This window comes from Ovis canadensis, chromosome 7, assembly GCF_042477335.2.
Source record: "Ovis canadensis isolate MfBH-ARS-UI-01 breed Bighorn chromosome 7, ARS-UI_OviCan_v2, whole genome shotgun sequence".
NCBI lineage: Eukaryota > Metazoa > Chordata > Mammalia > Artiodactyla > Bovidae > Ovis > Ovis canadensis.
The window spans coordinates 88,936,665-88,960,611 of NC_091251.1; the positions used below are offsets into that span (position 1 = coordinate 88,936,665).

Here is a 23,947-nt window from a genome sequence, read left to right on the forward strand (position 1 = left end):
ATCTTTCTAAATTCCATATATATGTGTTAGTATACTGTATTGGTGTTTTTCTTTTTGGCTTAGTTCACTCTGTATAATCAGCTCCGTTTCATCCATCTCATTAGAACTGATTCAAATGTATTCTTTTTAATGGCTGAGTAATACTCCATTGTGTATATGTACCACAGCTTTCTTATCCATTCATCTGCTGATGGACATCAAGGTTGCTTCGATGTCCTGGCTATTACAAACAGTGCTGTGATGAACATTGGGGTACACGTGTCTCTTTCAGTTCTGGTCTCCTCGGTGTGTATGCCCAGCAGTGGTATTGCTGGGTCATAAGGCAGTTCTATTTCCAGTTTTTTAAGGAATGTCCACACTGTTCTCCATAGTGGCTGTACTAGTTTGCATTCCCACCAACAGTATAAGAGGGTTCCCTTTTCTCCACACCCTCTCCAGCATTTATTGCTTGCAGACTTTTTGGTTTTATTTTTAAATGGCAATTTAGGCAATCCCATTTAGGGTCTCTCATGATGATTGTTTCAGTAGTAAGGGCAGATGATATACCATTTCCAAGGCCCTTGGTTTCCCTAACGAAATCTTCATCAGGTCTCAGCTTCCAAGTTTCTCTGGTTGTTATTTGGTACCTAATTTATGGTTGTTCTTTGGGTCCTGTCATTCTTACTTTATGTTCCAATGACGACTCTTTGCCTCCACTGTTAAGCTACCTCTTTTCTGTATCTTTTCTTTATTAAAACATGCTGTAATAAATTGCAAAAATGGCCACAATTTTTTGTATCTCTTTCCATTTTGAGGTGTAGGGCATTTTGTCTCACCCCTTGAATCTGGGCTTGTCTTGTTACTTGCTTTGACCAATTGAATATGGCTAAGAACTATTGTGCAAATCCTGAACCAAGCTTGTAGCTTCTACTTTTGCTGCTTTTTGGAGCCTCTTCTCTCCTTCTATGTATGAAAACCTGGGTTAGCTTTCAGGGTGATGAGATATATACATGACCCCTGTTACCCCAGGTTTCAGCCTCCCTGCTGACAGGCGTGTCAGTGAGGCCATCATCTGTGTACCAACTGACAGTACCAACTGATATATGAGCAAGCCCAATAGAGATTTGCTGGTAACTTAAAAAAAAAAAACTTTTTATATAGCTCATCAATAGCATTGTGGTAGTTTCAGATGAACAGGGAAGGAACTCAGCCATATATATACATTGCTGGTAACTTTTTTTAATGTATAGTCTTATGGGTAACTTTTCCTATAATTTTGGCTTGAACTTTAATACTTAGTTGATGCACAGAGTTTAGAGCTAAAATTAAATGGCTATTTTTAATCTACTAAGCTTTAGAGTGGGTTTCACTAATGGCTCAGTGGTAAAGAATCTGCTTGCCAATGCAGGAAATGCAGGTTCATTCCCTGGGTGGGGAAGATCCCCTAGAGAAGGAAATGGCAAGCCACTCTAGTGTTCTTGTCTGGGAAATCTCATGGACAGAGGTATCTGGTGGGCTACAGTCTATGGGATTGCAAAGAGTCCGGTACCACTTAGTAATACAATGGTATCAACAACTTTGATAAATAACAACAACAAAGCTTTAGAATGTTTTGTTGTACATAAAGCCAAAGATAAAAGATTCACATACTTTCCTATTTTGTCAAAACTCTCTCTTGATTCCATACTCCATCTCTGTTTAATTTTAAGGTTGTCTCTTTCTTTACTCATAGATGAGTCAGCAGTTTCAATGTCCTAGCTGAAGGCCAACGAGCAATGTTTTCTAGTTCTTTTTCACGAAGGACAGTTTCTTTCTGACTTTTGGCTTTGTGCAAGAATGTCAGTGCTAGCTATCCTGTGATTTCCATTCTTTTAGGAATAAGCATTAAAACTGTAGCCTTTAAAATGCATAAATGGGATTTATACCTACCATGGTTGCTGAATGTGAGTCTTGTTTACTGTTATGAGTTTGAGTTTCATTTTTACTTCTGGCACCTAGAGACTTTTCTTTTCATCTTTTCATATTTATCTACTTATCTTGATTTAAAGTCTCCCAGGATTTGATATGCAGATGACACCACTCTTATGGCAGAAAGTGAAGAGGAACTAAAAAGCCTCTTGATGAGAGTGAAAGAGGAGAGTGAAAAAGTTGGATAATGCTCAACATTCAGAAAACAGAGATCGTAGTATCTGGTCCCATCACTTCATGGGAAATAGATGGGGAAACAGTGGAAACAGTGTCAGACTTTATTTTTTTGGGCTCCAAAATCACTGCAGATGGTGACTGCAGCCATGAAACTAAAAGATGCTTACTCCTTGGAAGGAAAGTTATGACCAACCCAGATAGCGTATTGAAAAGCAGAGGCATTACTTTGCCAACAAAGGTCCGTCTAGTCAGGGCTATGGTTTTTCCAGTAGTCATGCATGGATGCGAGAGTTGAACTGTGAAGAAAGCTGAGCGCCAAAGAATTGATGTTTCTGAAGTGTGGTGTTGGAAAAGACTCTTGAGAGTCCCTTGAACTGCAAAGAGATCCAACCAGTCTGTTCTAAAGGAGATCAGCCCTGGGTGTTCTTTGGAAGGAATGATGCTAAAAGTTGAAACTCCAGTACTTTGGCTACCTCATGCGACGAGTTGACTCACTGGAAAAGACTCTGATGCTGGGAGGGATTGGGGGCAGGAGGAGAAGGGGACGACAGAGGATGAGATGGCTGGATGGCATCACCGACTCGATGGACGTGAGTTTGTGTGAACTCCGGGAGATGGTGATGGACAGGGAGGCCTGGAGAGCTGTAATTCATGGGGTCGCAAAGAGTTGGACACGACTGAGTGACTGAACTGAACTGAGGATTTGATCTGCTGATCAGTCAGTTCTTTAAAACTCCTTTATTCTCTGTCAGTGAAGCTACTCTTTCCCTATTTCAGTTCAGTTCAGTCGCATCCGACTCTTTGGACCCCATGGATTGCAGTATCCCTGGCCTCACCTGTCCATTTCCGGAGTTTACTCAAACTCGTGTCCATTAAGTCAGTGATGCTATCCAACCATCTCATGTTCTGTCCTCATCCCCTTCTCCTCCCACCCTCAACTTTCCTAGCATCAAGGTGTTTTCAAATGAGTCAGTTCTTCACATCAGGAGGCCAAAGTATTGGAGTTTCAGCTTCAACATCAGTCGTTCCAATGAATATGCAGGACTAATTTTGTTAAGAATGGACTGGTTTAATTTCCTTGCATTCCAAGGGACTCAAGAGTCTTCTCCAACGCTATAGTTGAAAAGCATTAATTCTTCAGTGCTCAGCTTTCTTTACAGTCCAACTCTCACATCCATACATGACTACTGGGAAAAACCATAGCTTTGACTAGATGGACTTATGTTGGCAAAGTAATGTCTCTGCTTTTTAATATGCTGTCTAGGTTGGTTGTAACTTTTCTTCCAAGGAGCAAGTGTCTTTTAAAATTTCATGGTTGCAGTCACCATCTGCAGTGATTTTAGAGTTCCCCAGAATTAAGTCTGTCACTGTTTCCACTGTTTTCCCATCTATTTGCCATAAAGTGATGGGACCAGACACCATGATCTTAGTTTTCTAGGCCAACTTTTTCACTCTCCTCTTTCAGTTTCATCAAGAAGCTCTTTAGTTCTTCACTTTCTTCCATAAGGGTGGTGTCATCTGCACATCTGAGGTAATTAATATTTCTCCTGGCAGTCTTGATTCCGGGTTGAGCTTCATCCATCCCAGTTTTTTTTCATGATGTACTCTGCATATACATTAAATAAGCAGGGTGACAATATACAGCATTAATGTACTCCTTTCCCTATTTGGAACCAGTCTGTTGTTCCATGTCCAGTTCTAACTGTTGCTTCCTGACCTGCATATGGATTTCTCAAGAGATAGGTCAGGTATTCCCATCTCTTTCAAAATATTCCAGAATTTGTTGTGGTCTACACAGTCAAAGGCTTTGGCATAGTCAATAAATCAGAAGTAGATGTTTTTCTGGAATTCTCTTGCTTTTTCAATGATCCAGTAGATATTAGCAATTTGATCTCTGGTTCCTGTGCCTTTTCTAAATCCAGCTTGAACATCTGGAAGTTCACGAATCATGTGCTGTTGAAGTCTGGCTTGGAGAATTTTGAGCATTACTTTACTGGCGTGTGAGATGAGTGCAATTGTATGGTAGTTTGAACATTCTTTGGCATTGCCTTGCTTTGAGATGGGAATGAAAACTTACCTTTTCCAGTCCTGTGGCCACTGTGGACTGGCAAATTTGCTGGCATATTGAGTGCAGCGCTTTCACAGCATCATCTTTTAGGATTTGAAATAGCTCAACTGGAATTCCATCACCTCCACTAGCTTTGTTCGTAGTGATGCTTCCTAAAGCCCACTTGACTTCATATTCCGGGGTGTCTGGCTCTAGGTTGGTGATCACACCATCATGATTATCTGGGTCATGAAGATCTTTTTTTGTATAGTTCTTCTGTGTATTCTTGCCACTTCTTAACATCTTGTGCTTCTTTTAGGTTCATACCATTTCTGTATGGGCAGAAATGTTTGCATGAAATGTTCCCTTGAAGTGAAGGTGCTCAGTCGTGTCCAACTCTTTGCGACTTCATGGACTGTAGCCTACCGTGCTCCTCCATCCTTGTGATTTTCCAGGCAAGAGTACTGGAGTGGGTTGCTGTTTCCTTCTTCAGAGGATCTTCCCAACCCAGGGATCGAACCTGGGTCTCCCTCATTGTAGACAGATGCCTTACTGTCTGAGCCACCAGCGAAGCCACCAGGAAATGTTCCCTTGGTATCTCTAATTTTCTTGAAGAGATCACTAGACTTTCCTGTTCTGTTGTTTTCCCTTATTTCTTTGCATCGATCAGTGAGGAATGCTTTTTCATCTCTTTTTGCTATTCTTTGGAACTCTGCATTCAAATGGGTATATCTTTCCTTTTCTCTTTTGCCTTTTGCTTCTCTTCTTTTCTCAGCTATTTGTAAGGCCTCCTCAGACAACCATTTTGCCTTTTTGCATTTCTTTTTCTTGGTGATGGTCTTGATCACTGCCTCTTCTACAGTGTCATGAACCTCTGTCCATAGTTCTTCAGGGACTCTGTCTATCAGATCTAATCCCTTAAGTCTATTTCTCACTTCCACTGTATAATCGGAAGTTGTTTGATTTAGGTCATATTTGAATGGTGTAATGGTTTTGCCTACTTTCTTCAATTTAAGTCTGAATTTGGTAGTAAGCAGTTCATGGTCTGTGCCACAGTCAGCTCCTGGTCTTGTTTCTGCTGACTGTACAGAGTTTCTCCATCTTTGGCTGCAAAGAATATAATCATTCTGATTTTAATATTGAGCATCTGGTGATGTCTGTCTGTAGAGTCTTCTCTTATCTTGTCAGAAGAGGGTGTTTGCTGTGACCAGTGCTTTCTCTTGACAGAACTCTATTAGCCTTTGCCCTGCTTCATTCTGTACTTTAAGGCCAAATTTGCCTGTTACTCCAGGTATTTCTCGACTTCCTACTTTTGCATCCAGTCCCCTATAATGAAAAGGACATCTTTTTTGGGTGTTAGTTCCAGAAGGTCTTTTAGTTCTTCAAAGAACCGTTCAACTTCAGCTTCTTCAGTGTTACTGATCAGGACATAGACTTGGATTACTGTGATATTGAATGGTTTGCCTTGGAAACGAGCAGATATATTGTCATTTTTGAGGTTGCATCCAAGAACTGTATTTTGGACTCTTGTTGACTATGATGGCTACTCCATTTCTTCTAAGGGATTCTTGCCCACAGCAGTGGATATAATGGTCATCTGAATTAAATTCACCCATTCCCGTCCATTTTAGTTCCCTGCTGTCTCCTGTTTGACCATGTCCAATTTGCCTTGATTCATGGACCTAACATTCCACGTTCCTATGAAGTATTGCTGTTTACAGCCTCAGACTTTACTTCCATCACCAGTCACATCCACAGCTGGGTGTTGTTTCCCTTTTGGCTCAGCCTCTTCATTCCTTCTGGAGCTATTTCTCCACTCTTCTCCAGTAGTATATTGGGCACCTACTGACCTAAGGAGTTTATCTTTAAGTGTCCCATCTTTTTGCCTTTTTATACTGTTCATGGGGTTCTCAAGGCCAGAAAACTGAAGTGGTTTGCCATTCCCTTCTCCCTTTTCCCTGTTGATCACCTATCTTCATGGCTACTTATCATTCTTTAAGGTGTTTTTCTTCCTTTGTATTGACTGATTGTGTTTACTTGAACTTTATCCCTGGTCCTTAGTCCATCTTACTTTAAATATTACTTTTGGATAACCTTTCCTACGCGTATTACTTTAACTACCAGTTTTATGTTCTGGCCTTGTATCTAAGCCTTAAGCTAGAAAGTTTTCACCTCTACATTCTTGCATTCCATTTCCTATTATCATTTCCACTTGATTGTCCTCTGGGCATCTTCTGCATGCCCAGAACGAGACTCACAGCCTTTATGTTTGAAAACTTCTTTAACCGTATCCCCCAGTGTGGTTAAGGGAAACTGATAGCTCTGTAACCAAGAAAATTTGAAGTCATCCTAGATATCTCCCTTTCGTTCTTCTCAACGTTTATTTACTCATTAATGCCTGACTCACTAACATATCTGGAAACTATTTGCTTTCCTAATTTCTTTCCATATAACTGCAAGCTAGATAAGAATACTTCCATCTTCTCAGAAGGTTCTCATATTTCATATCTCACACTTCCTACATCACTTGTCTCTTTTTCATTATCTATCTCACCCAGCCTGTTCCTTGTTTCCAGTTTTCCAGTGTAAGACCTTACTACAAGATACAGTTATCTTTGGTATCCAAGGAAGGTTGGTTCCACAACCACCCCCATACTAACATATGTAATCACTCAAGTTCCTTATATAAAATGGTATAGGATTTGGGTATATCCTAGGAGCATCTTCCCAATACACACTTTAAGTAATTTCTAGATTATTTATAATAACCTATACAGTTTGAACGCTGTGTAAATAGCTGTAAAAATAATTTAAATGCTTTGTAAATAATTACTGGTACATGGCAAACTTAAGCATTGATTTTTGGAACTTTCTGAAATTTTTCATTATATATTTTACTTCTGTGTACTTTTTGAACCCCACTTTACCCTATGCTGCTATATTTTACATTAAACAGTTGTTTAACTTTTAAGTGCTAAGAAAGAAAACCTAGTCTTTGTTTTCCTACTTATTTACCACTTCTGGTACTCTGTGTTCCTTTCTTTAGATCCAAGTATCCACTTTGTAGTCTTTCTTTTTGACCTGAGAGATATCCTTTGGCATTTTGTATAGTGCAGATCTAATGGCAAGTATTTATTCTCTCAGCTTTTGTTTAGCTGGAAATGTCTTTTTTCACTCTCATTTCTGAAGGATATTTTTTACTGAATATAAAATCTTAGGTTGCTACTACGTGCCCCCCCAAGTACTTTAAAGATGTTATTCTGTTCTGACCTCCAGTGAGAAGCTGGTAGTCACTCTTATCATTATTTCTTGGTACATGATGTGTTTTCCCTCTCCCCTTTTTCGTTTCTCCTTTCTCTGGTTGCATTCAAGATTTTTTCTTTATGTTTGGTTTTTGTCAATTTGAGTGTGTTATGCCTAGATGTGATTCTGGTTATGTTTATCCTGGTTTGGATTGGCTGTGAAAAGAGTGAAAGTGTTAATTGCTCAGTTGTGTCCGAGTATTCGAAATCCTATGGACTGTACCCCTCCAGGCTCCTCTGTGCGCGGAATTCTCAAGGCAAGAATACTGGAGTGGGTAAGCCATTCCCTTCTCCAGGGTGTCTTCCTGACTCAGAGATCCAACCTGGATTTCCTACATTGCAGGCAGATTGTGGTCTGAGCCATCAGGGATCAGCTATGCTTATTAAAATTGGTGTTTTTCATCATATTTGGGAAGTTTTCAGCCATTTATTTTTCGAATATTTCTTTTCCCCCAGTCTCATTGTCTTCCCCAGTGAGACCACAATCATACATATTTTAGATCATTTGATAATGTTCACGGTCCCTGAAGCTTAATAATTTTCAATTTTTTTCCTCTCTGCAAGGTTGGGTAGTTTTAATAATTGGTCTTCAGCTTCTACCACCGCCAGTATATTGTTAAACCCCATCCAGTAGCATTGTAATTTCAATTACAGTACTTCTAAGTTCTAAAATTTCTATGTTTAATGTTTTCCTTTTAGTTAGTTTCTCAGTTAATCTCAATTATTGAGTTTTATATGGATAGTTCCTTTGCCCTCTTATTTCATTTCGTCTTGCTTACAAAATAGTACTAGATATAACTTATTGCAAATTAAAATATTTGACTCCTTATCTGAAAGTTTATTATATATTTTGGGATATTTTTATTTTCCTGAATTTTCTGGGTTTTATTATTTAAAAACCACATGGATTTACAATTTATGCCAGAGTGGATGTGTGTAATCAAGGGCAGAGACAGGGACAGAAATGAGATTAAGGTTATGTTCTGTAGAATGGCCAGTGGGACAAATAGGGCTATCACTTTAATGATGTTTTAAATTAGGTACATGTCCCAATAATTTATTAGATTTTTCCTGTGTTTTTCTCTTACACTGTCAGTTGCACAGTTAGGAAATCATGGACTTTTAGTTCCTGAATAGACTTTAGAATTGATCCTAATAACTTCATTTTCATTCTTTGAAAGTAGGTATATAAGAATTTCATTCACACTGAGTTGAACGGATAGGTGAAAGATGTTTCTAATGCAGATAGTTAAGCAAAAATACCTAGTAAAATACATACATGGTACAATACAAAGGTTTCGATAGTTTTCAGCCAATTCATGGCAAATATTAATGTATAGATTTAAAATACTGGAACAAAGGTAAATTCAGAATGTGAAGAATAAACAAGTCACTAATTTAAAAACATGGTGCTTCCCTGGTGACTCAGACAGTAAAGAATCTGCCTGCAATTCAGGAGACCTGGGTTTGATACCTGGATCTGGAAGATTCCCAGGAGAAGGGAATGGCTACCCACTCCAGTATTCTTGCCTGGAGAATTCCATGGACACAGAAGCCTGGCGGGCAACAGTCCAAGGTTTACAAAGAGTCGGACACAACTGAGCGACTAACACTAAAACAAAACAAAACCAGAAGACAGTAGTAGCATAAACACCTAATTTTTTTTATTATGTCACAAAATAAAGTCTCTGTAGCAGATTGTGAACATATGGTAGGCTACATAGAATAGTATATTATACTTTTAGTATATTGCATCAAATATATATATGTACATTTATCTATATACACACATTTACCTAAATTGTATCAAGTTCTATAATATTACCAAATAATAGTTTTTATCTTCTTTCCTATATTGATATAAGATTCATAGGTATTTAACAATAGGAAATGAAGTGACTGTTTCACAAATCTGTATGTTATCACTCTTATCTCCCTAGCATCTGTTACAGTATCTGGCATATGTTAGATGTTTAATAAATATTTATTGCATGAATAAATGCATACAATTTTTAAAAGAATCATTCTTTTGAAAAAGTGCTTAGAGAGATGGATTGATTTTTGTACTACTACCAAATAATTATCATTATAATAAGCCCACATAAAACACTCTGAAATAAAACTTTTATCCTCATAATTTGGGGTTTGTTGTAGTATTTGGAATTTCTCCTTAGTCTCCTTCATGAACATTAACTTTGTGTTAACCATCCTAAAGGAAATCAGTCCTGAATATTCATTGGAAGAACTGATGTTGAAGCTGAAACTCCAATACTTTGGCCTCCTGATGCGAAGAACTGACTCATTTGAAAAGACCGTGATGCTGGGAAAGATTGAGGGCAGGAGGAGAAGGGGACGACAGAGGATAGGATGGTTGGATGGCATCACCGACTCAAAGGATATGAGTTTGAGTAAACTCCGGGAGTTGGTGACGGACAGGGAGGCCTGGCTTGCTGCAGTCCTTGGGGTTGCAAAGAGTCGGACACACTGAGCGACTGAACTGAATGGACAGGTAATAGCTAAAGCATTTTTATGTGATGTGTACTTAGAATTATTAGGTTGGTGCAAATGTAATTGCAGTTTTAGATTGTGAATTTTAAATCATAACTCGGCTCAAGCACATCTTTATTAATCAAAATAGGAACCATTACAATCAACACATTTTTGCCAATAAGAAATGTTTGTTTATTTCTGTAGCTTAAAAAACTATGCTTTGGGATTCATTGAATGCTTGGAAACCTTTTTCTGCCTCCTGTCATTTGTGAAAGCATTTTCCCTGCAAAAAGTTGTTAAGAAGCTTGTAGAAGTGAGGTCAGTGAGGGGTAAGTTGAATATGGCAGATGAGGCAAAACTTCATTGCCTAATCCGTTCAACTTTTGAAGTGTTGGTTGTGCTACTTGCCGTTGGGCGTTTTTCGTGGAGAATTGGGCCCATTCTGTTGACCAGCTGCAAGTGTTGCAGTATTCTGTGCATCTCATGGATTTGCTGAGTGTACTTCTCAGATGTGATGGTCTTGCCGGGATTCAGAAAACTGTTGTGGATTAGATGGGCAGCAGACTACCAAACGGTGACCATGACCTTTTTTTGGTCCAGGTTTGGCTTTGGGAAGTGCGTTGGAGCTTCTTGTGGCTCCACTGGTGACTCAGAAGGTCAAGAATCTGCCTGCAATGCAGGAGACCTGGATTTGATCCTTGGGATGGGAAGATCCTCTGGAGAAGGGAATGGAAACCCACTCTAGTATTCTTGCCTGGAGAATTCCATGGACAGAGGAGCCTGATGGGCTACAGTCCAGGGGGTTGCAAAGAGTTGAACATGACTGAGAGACTAACACTTCACTTTCACTTTTGGAGCTTTTTCCTGTCCAGCCACTGAGCTGGTCTTCACTGGTTGTGGTATAAAATTAACTTGTTGTCACATGTCACAATCCAGTCGAGAAATGGTTCATTGTGATTATGTATGTACAATAATAAAAGACGACACTTCAGAATGATGATTTTTGGTCAGCCCATGAGACACCCAACTTAATTAAGCTTCTTTACCTTTGCAATTTGCTTCAAATGCCAAACCACCATAGAATGGTAGACGTTGAGTTCTTCAGCAGCTTCTCTTGTAGTTTTAAGAGGATCAGCTTTGATGACCCTCTCAATTGGTCCTTGTCCACTTCCAGTGGCTGGTTACTTTGCTCGTCATCTTCAGGACTTTTGTCTCTTTTGCAAAACTTCTTGAACCACCACTGCACTGTACATTCTTTACCAGTTCCTGGACCAAATGCATTGTTGGTGCTGCAAGTCGTCTTGGCTGCTTTACGACCCATTTTGAACTTGAATAAGAAAATTGTTTGAATTTGGTTTTTGTCCAACATTATTTCTGTGGTCTAAAATAAATAGCAAGTAATAAGTCATTAGCAAAGAACAAAAAGTGAGAAATGTACATTAATATGATGTATAACACTACCACGTTTGTTTAAGAATGTATTCCAATGTCAAATGGCAAAGTTCACAGGGCAAAACTGTGCTTTTGCACACACCTAATACCATGTGACCTTTTTTACCCCCGCTTTCAATGGTTTCCATTCATCTTGGCATTTAACCAGCTTCTATCTTGTATTTACTATTTAAATGTTTTACGTGTATAAATGTTGTTTAACCATGATGTTGTGTACATCTTAAGTATGGAAACCCTCTTTTAAACAGTTATTTGCCATATAGCATAGTATTACTCATGTAGTTGATGGTCTTTGGAGCCAAAGATGGAGAAGCTCTATATGGTCAGCAAAAACAAGACCGGAAGCTGACTGTAGCTCAGATCATGAACTCCTTATTGCCAAATTCAGACTTAAGTTGAAGAAAGTAGGGAAACCACTACACCATTCAGGTGTGATCTAAATCAGACCCATTCCGATTATACAGTGGAAGTGAGAAATAGATTCAAGGGATTAGATCTTAAAGGCAAACTGCCTTATGAACTATGGATGGAGGTTCGTGACATTGTATAGGAGACAGGGATCAAGACCATCCCCCCAAAAAAGAAATGCAAAAAAGCGAAATCACTGTCTGAGGAGACCTTACAAGTACCTGTGAACAGAAGAGTAGCAAAAAGCAAAGTAGAAAAGGAAAGATAAACCCATTTGAATGGAGAGTTCCAAAGAATAGCAAGGAGAGATAAGAAAGCCTTCCTCAGTGATCAGTGCAAAGAAATAGCAGAAAACAATAGAATGGGAAAGACTAGAGATCTCTTCAAGAAAACTAGCAATACCAAGGGAATAGTTCATGCAAAGATGAGTTCAATGAAGGACAGAAATGGGATGGACCTAGCAGAAGCAGAAGATATTAAGAAGAGGTGACAAGAATACACAGAATAACTATACAAAAAAGATCTTCACAACCCAGGTAGTCATGATGGTGTGATCACTAACCTAGAGCCAGACAAACTGGAATACGAAGTCAAGTGGGCCTTAAGAAGCATCACTATGAACAAAGCTAGTGGAGGTGATGGAATTCCAGTTGAGCTATTTCAAATCCTAAAAGATGATGCTGTGAAACTGCTGCAGTCAATATGCCAGCAAATTTGGAAAGTTCTGCATTGGCCACAGGACTGGAAAAGGTCAGTTTTCATTCCAGTCCCAAAGCCAGGCAATGCCAAAGAATGTTCAAACTACCAGACAAATGCATTCATCTTACATGCTAGTAAAGTAATGCTCAAAATTCTCCAAGTCAGGCTTCAACAGTACATGAACTGTGAACTTCCAGATGTTCAAGCTGGATTTAGAAAAGAGAGAGGAACCAGAGATTAAATTGCCAACATGTGTTGGATTATCGAAAAGCAAGAGAGTTCCAGAAAAACATCTATTTCTGCTTTATTGACTATGCCAAAGCCTTTGACTGTGTGGATTACCACAAACTCAGGAAAATTCTGAAAGAGATGGGAATGCCAGACCACCTGACCTGTCTCTTGAGAAATCTGTATGCAGGTCAGGAAGCAACAGTTAGAACTGCGCCTGGAACAACAGTCTGGTTCCAAAAAGGGAAAGGAGTACATCAAGGCTGTATATTGTCACCCTGCTTATTTAACTTCTATGCAGAGTACATCATGAGAAATGCTGCACTGGATGAAGCACAAGCTGAAATCAAGATTGCTGTGAGAAATATCAGATATGCAGATGACACCATCCTTATGGCAGAAAGTGAAGAAGAACTAAAAAGCCTCTTGATGAAAGTGAAAGAGGAGAGTGAAAAAGGTGGCTTGAAACGCAACACTAGGAAAACTAAGATCATGGCGTCTGGTCCCATCACTTCATGGCAAACAGATGGGGAAACAGTGACTTAATTTTGGGGGGCTCTAAAATCACTGCAAATGGTGACTGCAGCTGTGAAATTAACACGCTTACTCCTTGGAAGAAGAGTTATGACCAACTTAGACAGCACATTCAAAAGCAGAGATATTACTTTGCCAACAAAGGTCCGCCTAGTTGAGGCTATGGTTTTTCCAGTGGTCATGTATGGATGTGAGAGTTCTACTGTAAAGAAAGTTGAGCACCGAAGAATTGATGCTTTTGAACTGTGGTGTTGTAGAAGCCTCTTGAGAATTCCTTGGGCAGCAAGGAGATTAAACCAGTCCCTCCTAAAGAAAATCAGTCCTGAATAGTCATTGGAAGCCCTGATGCTGAAACTGAAAACTCCAATACTTTGGCCATCTGATGCAAAGAACTGACTCACTGGAAAAGACCCTGATGCTGGGAAAGATTGAAGGCGGAGGAGAAGGGGATGACGGAGGATGAGATGGTTGGATGGAATCACCAACTCAATGGACATGAGTTTGAGTAAACTCCGGGAGTTGGTGTGGACAAGGAGGCCTGGTGTGCTGAAGTCCATGGAGTTGCAGAGTGGACACGACCAAACAACTGAACTGAACTGAGTTGATGGTCAATACATATTGAATAGTTTAAAAAGACGTTGCGTAGCACTATTATGTTTGAGAGTTGGGTGGTCATTAAACCTCGAGATGTTGTTAAGTGCCTTTCCTCCCACATCTTTCTAAAAGAAAACAGCCTCTGTACTATTACATCCTCTGCCAAAGTGGTATGCTGAGGCAGGTGTGCATTTTGTATCTCTTAATACCAATCTTTCCAGCCATAGTCATTTGGACTTGAGGGAGGGTACCTGTTTCAAGAGATGCTAAGTAAATAGACTGGCCTATTATCTGTTTATCTTCTTGTGTCTGAGGTGATTTTATTTAATCTGATGGAAATTAGGGAAATGAATGAGTTAGGAAGGAAGCTAAACTAATGAAATTTCATGAGGTTGACTTAATTTATGTTAAATTGAATCAAAGTTACCAGCTCATGTCATAGGAAGCAGAAAAGAGAAAGGATAGAAGGTAAAATCGCTTGTTAGTAGAATGATCAGAGCAGTAGCTATGTGAATACTTAGATATTATGACACATAAACTGGCTTAACTTGAATTACTGCTTTAAACTATACACAGTAGGGTCTTAAGTTTTCTACTTAAGAAAATAGGCGTAACACTGCAGTTTTAAATACTTATATGCCTGTTCTGTGACTTATCTTTCGTGATGTTTAGGATTAGTTTTAGGCTTTGTTCAGTTCAGTTCAGTTCAGTCACTCAGTTGTGTCCGACTCTTTGCGACCCCATGAATCTCAAGAGTCAGTGATGCCATCCAGCCATCTCATCCTCTGTTGTCCCCTTCTCCTGCCCCCAATCCCTCCCAGCATCAGAGTCTTTTCCAATGAGTCAGCTCTTCACATGAGGTGGCCAAAGTACTGGAGTTTCAGCTTTAGCATCATTCCTTCCAGTGAACACCCAGGACTGATCTCCTTTAGAATGGACTGGTTGGATCTCCTTGCAGTCCAAGGGACTCTCAAGAGTCTTCTCCAATACCACAGTTCAAAAGCATCAATTCTCCGGCGCTCAGCTTTCTTCACAGTCCAACTCTCGCATCCATACGTGACCACTGGAAAAACCATAGCCTTGACTAGACGGACCTTTGTTGGCAAAGTAATATCTCTGCTTTTGAATATGCTGTCTAGGTTGGTCATAACTTTCCTTCCAAGGAGTAAGCGTCTTCTAATTTCATGGCTGCAGTCACCATCTGCAGTGATTTTGGAGCCCCCCAAAATAAAGTCTGACACGGGCTAGTCTATTTCACTTTTGCTCTTGTTCCATGTAGTCCTAAATCCAGGCCATTCTGAGGTTTCAGCTTAAAGCCTGGGGGTACTTTATCAAGGTCTTTTAAAACTTAAATTGCAGTCTTACCAACATTATATGATTACTGAAACCTTTGCTCAGATCTTTAGTTTCCCACCTGCCATTTCTGCTGGCATTCTTGAAGTTTTGTTTTGTGCACGTGAAGTTCAGGAGTAAGTCAACAACTGGAGGAAATATCTTTACAGATTTTTAGGCTCCTACTCGGCAGTTTCTTTAAAGTCGTAGTTCCAGTGGTGGTTTAATAATAGTTTTATTTTTTCCTCCCAGACTTCTTTTCAGAAGCTAGGGTTGTGTTGATCGGGTAGTAGTTTGAGGTGTAAGTTCAAGCAGTGAGTCTAGGTGTGGTCTTTGCTAGAGCTAGAGAACTTTAGTTCCCATTACCCTATAGGAACTGACTGATTATCTGCTACTGCTTTCTTCTGTACAGAAGAGCTCAATAGGTCTGTAGCTTTAGCTCAGCTCACTTTACATTTTTATTTTATTCCAGATCACAGGCTAGGAGTGGGAGAACATATAGATTAGTCTCTTGAACAGTACAGGTTTGAACAGTGTGAGTCCACTTAATATGCAGAGTTTTATTCAGTAGTAAATACTGTAGTACTACATGGTCTGAGGTTGGTTCAATTTGTGGATGTGTAATTGTGAATACAGAGGGCCAACTATGTGTTAAACATGGATTTTCAACAGTGCAAAGGGTTGGCACCCCTAACCCTGTGTTGTTCAAGGGTCACCTATGTGTGTATACACACATACACACGTATGTAAATATAAATATAAAATACAAACATACAATATATAAAGTAAATATCTTATGTAATTTTTATATTAATTATTTTAAAATGAATGTTGAGTAAAATTGACTTTTTGGGCACTGTTCTATGAATTTTTAATTCATATATAAATTCACATAGCCATGACCATAGTCAGGATACAGAACAATCTCATCATACCAAAATCCTCCCTTATGTTGTCTCATTTTGGTCACGCCTTCTTCCCAACTGTAAGTTTTGGCAATCTCTGATCTGTTCTTTGTCACTATAAAAGAATGGTATTTCCAAGGAATTTCATGGTGTTTAATCTTTTCTAGACTAGTTTCTTTCATTCTGCAGAATGGCTTTTGAGATTCGTCTAAGTTGCTGCATTTATCAGTAGTTCATTTCTCTTTAATACGGAGTTGTATTTCATTGTACAGATGTGCCGTAATTTGTTTATCCATTCACCAGTTGAAGAACATTTGGGTGTTTTGTTTTAACAGATCAACTCTAAAAATTCATGTACAGGTTTTTTGTGAACATACGTTTTTGTTTCTCTAGGGTAAATACCTGGGAGTGGGATGATGGGACCTATGGTAAGTGTATGTTTAACTTTTTAAGAAACTGCTGGACTGTTTTCTATGTGGCTGTGCCGTTTTTGTCCTCCCAACAACCTGTGAGAGTTCCGGTTTCTCTGCATCCTTGTCAGTATTTGTTCTTGTCGATATTTTGCATCTTAGTCAATCTTCTAGGTATGTAATGGTATCTCATTGTGGTTTGCATTTCTCTGTTGACTACTGATGTTGAACATCTTTAAAAATGTGTTCATTTGCTATTCCTACACACTAATTGGTGAAATATCTTTTCAGGTCCTTTAAATCTTTTGTCTATTTTTTCAAGATTTTTTTTTTTCTTTTAAGCCTGAATATCTTTCTTGTTTTTTCCCTTTCCAATTTTCTTTTCCTTGTCACTACTGTGTGTTTGGAGCTGATGCAGTGAGTCTAAATTCACTAAACCTTTGTTTTTTTTTTTTTTGCTGGGGAGGCGGGGAGGGTCGTGCTATGAGGCATGTGGAATCTTAGTTCCCCGACTAGAGAGTGAACCCCTGCCCCTTGCATTGGAAGCACAGAGTCTTAATCACTAGTGTGCCAGGGAAGTCCACGTACTATACCATTTTGATAGAAAGTTCAAGGCAGAATATTTTCAAAGGAAGAATTTTTCATATGAAGAGATTGCAAAAAAACTACAGGAATGGAAATGGAAGAGCATAATCAGGAATATTTAAGTAATCCCACTAAATATGCCTTTGTAGGTATATATAGTGACCTAGAAAATGAGATGGGCTTCCCAGGCTGGCACTAGTGGTGCTGTCTGCCAATGCAGGAGACGCAAGTGCCTTGGGTTCAGTCCCTGGGTCAGGAAGACCCCTTGGAGAACGAAATAGCAACCCACTCCAGTTTTCTTGCCTGGAAAATCCCATGGACAGAGGAGCCTAGTGGCTTATAATCAAGGGGGTCACAGAGTTGGACACGACTGAGCTCTCGTGCATGCACACACACACATATACAGAGAATATGAAATTATACTAGTTTTTATTCAAATCAATAGAAGATTTTGAGATATTAGTAAAAGTCAAACTTTTGGTTCTAAATTTTAAAAGCCTGCATTTAAAAATTAATTTTAAAAGTCTGTTTATATAGGTTTATATTAAAAATATTGAACATTTAACATTGACTTTATTGAAGAATAACAGAAGCACTGTTGTATTGTTAAGTTAGATATGTCAGATTACATTAACATATGTTTTCAGTTCAGTTCAGTCGCTCAGTCATGTCCGACTCTTTGTGACCCCATGAATCACAGCACGCCAGGCCTCCCTGTCCATCACCAACTCCCGGAGTTTACCCAGACGGATGTCCATCGAGTCAGTGATGCCATCCAGCCATCTCATCCTTGGTCATCCCCTTCTCCTCCTGCCCCCAATCCCTCCCAGCATCAGAGTCTTTTCCAATGAGTCAACTCTTCGCATGAGGTGGCCAAAGTATTGGAGTTTCAGTTTTAGCACCATTCCTTCCAAAGAACACCCAGGACTGATCTCCTTCAGAATGGGCTGGTTGGATCTCCTTGCAGTCCAAGGGACTCTCAAGAGTCTTCTCCAACACCACAGTTCAAAAGCATCAATTCTTCAGTGCTCAGCTTTCTTCACAGTCCAACTCTCACATCCATACATGACCACTGGAAAACCATAACCTTGACTAGACGGACCTTTGTTAGCAAAGCAATGTCTCTGCTTTTGAATATGCTGTCTAGGTTAGTCGTAACTTTGCTTCCAAGGAGTAAGCGTCTTTTAATTTCATGGCTGCAGTCACCATCTGCAGTGATTTTGGAGCCCAAAACAATGAAGTCTGACACTGTTTCCACTGTTCCCCCATCTATTTCCCATGAAGTGATGGGACCAGATGCCATGATCTTAGTTTTCTGAATGTTGAGATTTAAGCCAACTTTTTCACTCTCCTCTTTCACTCTCATCAAGAGGCTTTTTAGTTCCTCTTCACTTTCTGCCATAAGGGTGGTGTCATCTGCATATCTGAGGTTATTGATATTTCTCCCGGCAATCTTGATTCCAGCTTGTGCTTCTTCCAGCCCAGCGTTTCTCATGATGTACTCTGCATATAAGTTAAATAATCAGGGTGACAATATACAGCCTTGACGTACTCCTTTTCCTATTTGCAACCAGTCTGTTGTTCCATGTCCAGTTCGAACTGTTGCTTCCTGACCTGCATATAGGTTTGTCTCATTATAAATTGGGGTTCCTTCATGGCAACTGTCATAGTATTCATTGGTGCCAGACTATACAAAGGCTTCCTTACAACTGCTTGTGTTTTTTTTTTTTTTTTTTTTTGGCTATGCCAAAAGGCAAGTAGGATCTTAGTTCCCCAACCAGGGATGGATCAAACTGGTGCCACCAGTGTTGGAAGCACGGAGTCTTAACCACTGGACTGCTGTGGAAGTTGCTACATATCTTAATTAAAAAAAAAAACAAACTGATAATGCTTGATGAATACTGACATAGTAAAATGTTTCCCAAGCTTGAAAATATAATGGTAAAATGATATTTTAATGCAAAGCTGTTGTCACAATGAACAGAAACGTGACCCGGTGTGTTTTCCTGGCTGATTTGAGGCTGCAACTATCCAGCTTTCACAAGAGGAATATACTGATTTTGCCATAGTGCCTGGATTTCCAGCTTCAAGATAACACAGTTCCCTGCACTTTTAGAGCTGTGTAGAGACACTCCCCAGTGTACAGACACTGTACTGTTTGCTGAGCAAAGATATCAATGCAGAGTGCTCTGTGACTGTGGATGGCCGAGCCTGTTTTACCCTGATTAGGTGAAAGGTTTGTCAGATGATTAGATGGAACGTACTGTCAGATGACCTCGCAGCAAGTAGTGGCAAGCTGCCTAATTCTTGAGAAGTGAAGTTTTTTAGTCGTGTGCGACTCTTTGAGATCCCATAGACTAACCTACCAGGCTCCTCTGTCTGTGGAATTTTCCAGGCAAAGGTATTGGAGTGGGTTGCCATTTCCTTCTCCAGGCGATCTTCCTGACCCAACGATCGAACCCAGGTCTCCCACATTGCAGGCAGACGCTTTACCCTCTGAGCCACCAGGGAAGCCCCCCAATTTTTTTTTTAATGCAAAAGCAACTTATAATTACCACTTTAAAATATAAGTCATCACTTGATTGAAGTGAACAATGATTGAGAGATTTGACATCTGTAAATAGAATGACTGCTTACATAAAGTATGTCATATCTTTAGAAATTTGTTTTTAGTTGTATTGGCAGAATTATGATTTCTCAGGGAAAGAAGATACATTTTTTACATTAAATCGTAAGATGGAACATACTACATGATTTTTTGAAGGCATAGTTTTAAAGTTTTCAAAGCCTACATTTTTTTTTTAAAATTTATTTATTATGTGGCTGTGTTAGGTCTGAGCTGTGGCATATGTCATGGGGAATCTTTCATTATGGCACATGGATTCTCTACTTGTGGTGCAAGGGCTCTGTAGTTGTAGCACACAGGCTGAGTTGCTTTGTGGCACGTGGGATCTTAGTTCCCTGACCAGGGATCAAACCCATGTCCTTTGCATTGCAAGGCAGATTCTTAACCACTGGACCATCAGGGAAGTCCCCATATTTTCTCACAAGTAAAACCAAAATATTAAATTGCAGGAAAAGTAAGGTTTCATGTTCTGATTATCTGTATGTTCCCTTTTGAATCCACTGGATTCTTTAAGTTTGTTTAAACATGGCTATCATCAGAAACCATCTTGACTTTTAAAAGTGTATTCTACCTAAGAATAATGTGTAAAATAATCTCTTAAAACTGAGTTATTGGGACTTCTCTGGTGGTCCAGTGGTTAGCACTCTGTGCTTCTAATTCAGGGGGCATGAGTTGGATCCCTGGATGGGGAACTAAAATCTCACATGCCATGCATTGCAACCAAAAAATAATAAAATAACTTTAAAAACCAAACAAAACTGAGGTTATTTTCCAGTTATGTGAGTTATTAATATATGTAATAGTTGTAAAATTACAAATTGTGATAATCCACTTGCCCTTTATTCTCATTTTGGTTTGAAAATAGTTCCTGAAAGTATTGTGTTAGTTGCTCAGTCATGTCCAACTCTTTTCAACCACATGAACTGTGCCCACTAGGCTCCTCTGTCCATGGAATTCTCCAGGCAAGAATAACAGAGTAGGTAGCCATTCTCCAGGGGACCTTCCTGGCCTAGGCACTGAACCCCTGTCTCTCACACTATAAGCAGATTCTTTACCATCAGAGCCACCAGGGATGCCCAGTTAGTATCCACTGGAAACATTCAACAGTCTTATCTAATCATTATTTTAGAAGTAGTTTAATAATTTTTTTGAAAAAATACTAAAAAAAAAAAAACCCTCATAATGAAGTGTTTCTCTTTAAAAACCTGAAAAAAGTGACTTTTCCCCTCTCTTAAAGGATATCTCTCAAACTACTGTGGGGTAGGTTTCCAGCAGAAGAGTTTTGGTAACCTTTACTGCTGTGTGCTAGCAAGTGTCACTGTATAAAACTGAAGGTTTATAGATTCCTGAGGAGCTACAGCATCATAATAACATTTACTCCCACTCAGAATTTATTTTAAGAAATGACATAAATACTGTGTTATAATTGATCTGTTGTACAAAAAGTACTGAATAATACACAAACAAGACAACATCCAGCCTTGATGATCAAAAACAATTTTTTTTTCTATGAAATTCTCTTTGAATAATGAAAGAGAAGGTGTCAGGGTGAAAAAAATAATCTGATTCTACTGTCTGTGTCTTAGATAATATTCATCAGATCTATATATATTTTGTTATTATTTCCTTTCAAAGCAATCTTTAAATGTTTGCTCAGCCCTGAAATTTGATCCTTCTGTTAAGGGCTTTGTTACATATTTTAAGTCATTCTTTTAATTTCTCATATCATTTAGTATATAATTCATTATTATAAGTGGAATTAATTATATAATGTTATTCTCATTAATATAATCTTAAATTAATAGCTATTTGTATATTCTGTTTAATCCTCAGCTTTCTGGAGTCTAGGATAGTATTGACTATAATTGTGGTTTTGATTTATTTCATAACAAACAGTTGGCCACGAGTTTCATATTACTGATGAGGAAACAGTTGACCCAATGATGAAGAAATAGTTTACCCAAGGTCACACAAATATTTAACTGTCAGACTGTGACTAGAATTTAGGTCATCTTATTCTTAGTGTAGCATTTTGCTTTATATATGTTTGTGTGAGTATTATTTCTAAAAATAGGCTAAGTTGAAATATCTTAATTTATAAAGCTGAAGTTACTTATAGAATATATATTATGTTTCCAGTTGCTGCTGTAACAAGTATCACACACTGGCTTAAGAGTCCAAGATGGACCTTCCCACTAAAAGCTGTTGCTGCTGCTGCTAAGTCGCTTCAGTCGTGTCCAACTCTGTGCAACCCTATAGATGGCAGTCCACCAGGCTCTGCCATCCCTGCGATTATCCAGACAAGAACACTGGAGTGGGTTGCCATTTCCTTCTCCAATGCATGAAAGTGAAAAGTGAAAGTGAAGTTGCTCAGTCATGTCCGACTCCCTGCAGCCCCATAGATGGCAGCCTACCAGGCTCCTCTGTCCATGGATTTTCCAGGCAAGAGTACTGGAGTGGGTTGTCATTTCTTTCTCCACACTAAAAGCTATAAACATCCTATCCCCAGAATCTAAGAATATGTTATCTCACATAGCAAAAGGGATTTTGCAAATGAAGATTACAGACCATAAAATGGGGAGATTATCCTGGATTATTGGGTTGACACAATCTATTTACTTGAGTCCTTAAAAGAGGGTACCCTTCTCAGTTGTTTTCAAAGGAAAGCAAACAGGTTGGATGGTAGTATGAGAAGGACACACTCCATCGTTGTTGGCTCTGAAAATGGAAGGAGGCCTGAGCCAAGGGATGCAGGCAGCCTCTGGAAGCTGGAAAAAGCAAGGAATCTCCCCTATAGCCTCTGGGATAGAATGCTGCTGATACCTTGACTTTAGTCCAGTGAAAATTGTTATATTCTTATTTTAGTTCCCAGTTCTAATATTTTTCTTTATGTCTTCTGATTAAACCTTTTTTTTTTTTTTAATACTTTGATTCCAGTAATAGGTATCATGTCTGATTCATCACAGGGCTTCCCACATAGCTCAGTGGTAAAGAATCCGCCTGCCAATGCCGGAGATATGGATTTGATTCCTGGGCTGGGAAAATCCCCTGGAGGAGGAAATGGCAACTCACTTCAGTATTCTTGCCTGGAAAAACCCCATGGACAGAGGAGTCTGTAGTCCATAGGGCTGCAAAGAGTCAGACATGAATGAGCAGCTGAGCTCACACACACTGGTTCATTATCACCTCTTTGGCCAGCTCATTTTGGTAATTCTGCTTGACTGCTTGCTTTTTTTTAATTTGACTGGACACTTGTATGTCTCTTTCTAATCACAAATGCTAATAATTTCCAGTCTGGTTTTTCTTGTCCTGTAACAGAACCTTGGTTCTGCTATTAGCAAGTTTTTTTATTAATGTTTTGTATTACTGTCAGCATAAGTGCATAGTAAGTATTTGATGAATAAATTGTGTGTGTTCCATTTGAAGCTTCCCTGGTGGCTCAGATGGTAAAGACTCAGCCTGCAATGCAGGAGACTCAGGTTCAGTCCCTGGGGTGAGACGATTCCCTGGAGAAGGGAATGGCAACCCACCCCAGTTTTCTTGCCTGGAGAATTCCATGGGCAGAGTAATCTGGAGGGCTTAACTCCTTGGGGTTGCAGAGTTGGACATAACTGAGCAACTAACACTTACCAGTTGAAGCATTTAGAGGTTGTGAATATGTATTCTTAATAATTTCCTAGTGATTTCTCAAGTTCCTATTCCTTTTTTACCTCTTGGGAAATAGGTAGCAATCACTACATAATTGTAGTTCATTATTAAAATACAGGGAGATTTAAACCTTTCATTGGACTCAAAACATAAGTGTCCTTAGCATTTACTTTAGTGGTTTCTAAATTTTTGCATTTCATATACTAGTAAAATGTATTGAAAAGTTTGGAGGATGAACAAAGAAGTACTAACTTTTTGTTTTGCTGAGAGCATGATAAAAAGCCATCACCAGCTATTACCATTGCATTGTAAAAGGATTTTTGAATGTCTAAAAAAGGAAAAAGTCACTGAATAAAACAGTTCTCTAGATTTAATAAAGTTAGCTTTATAGAAAAACTCAATACATTGTCATTTGCTTTTCTAAGTTTTCTGAGAATGACTAAAACTTGAAAGGAAAATTGGTCTTGAGTACCACTAGTGTAGTCATTCTCTTATTTAAGTGGAACTTCAGTTTCAGTATATATGGCTTTCATAAATCTTAAAGCAAGCCAATATTTGAAGGA

At 39.0% G+C, this 23,947-nt stretch overlaps 1 protein-coding gene across 10 annotated transcripts in view; it reads left to right on the forward strand.

Annotated features, from left to right (window-relative positions):
* GPHN (gephyrin) overlaps nucleotides 1–23,947 on the forward strand; it is a 546,412-nt gene that overhangs the window by 35,198 nt on the left and 487,267 nt on the right. For 4 of the 10 annotated variants that reach the window (XM_069596843.1, XM_069596842.1, XM_069596844.1 and 1 more), the window contains exon 2: nucleotides 16,509–16,543. The exons of the other annotated variants lie outside the window; for them this stretch is intronic. The gene's annotated coding sequence lies outside the window, so the exon portion shown is untranslated. The remainder of the gene's footprint in view (nucleotides 1–16,508; nucleotides 16,544–23,947) is intronic. 10 annotated transcript variants of the gene reach the window in all.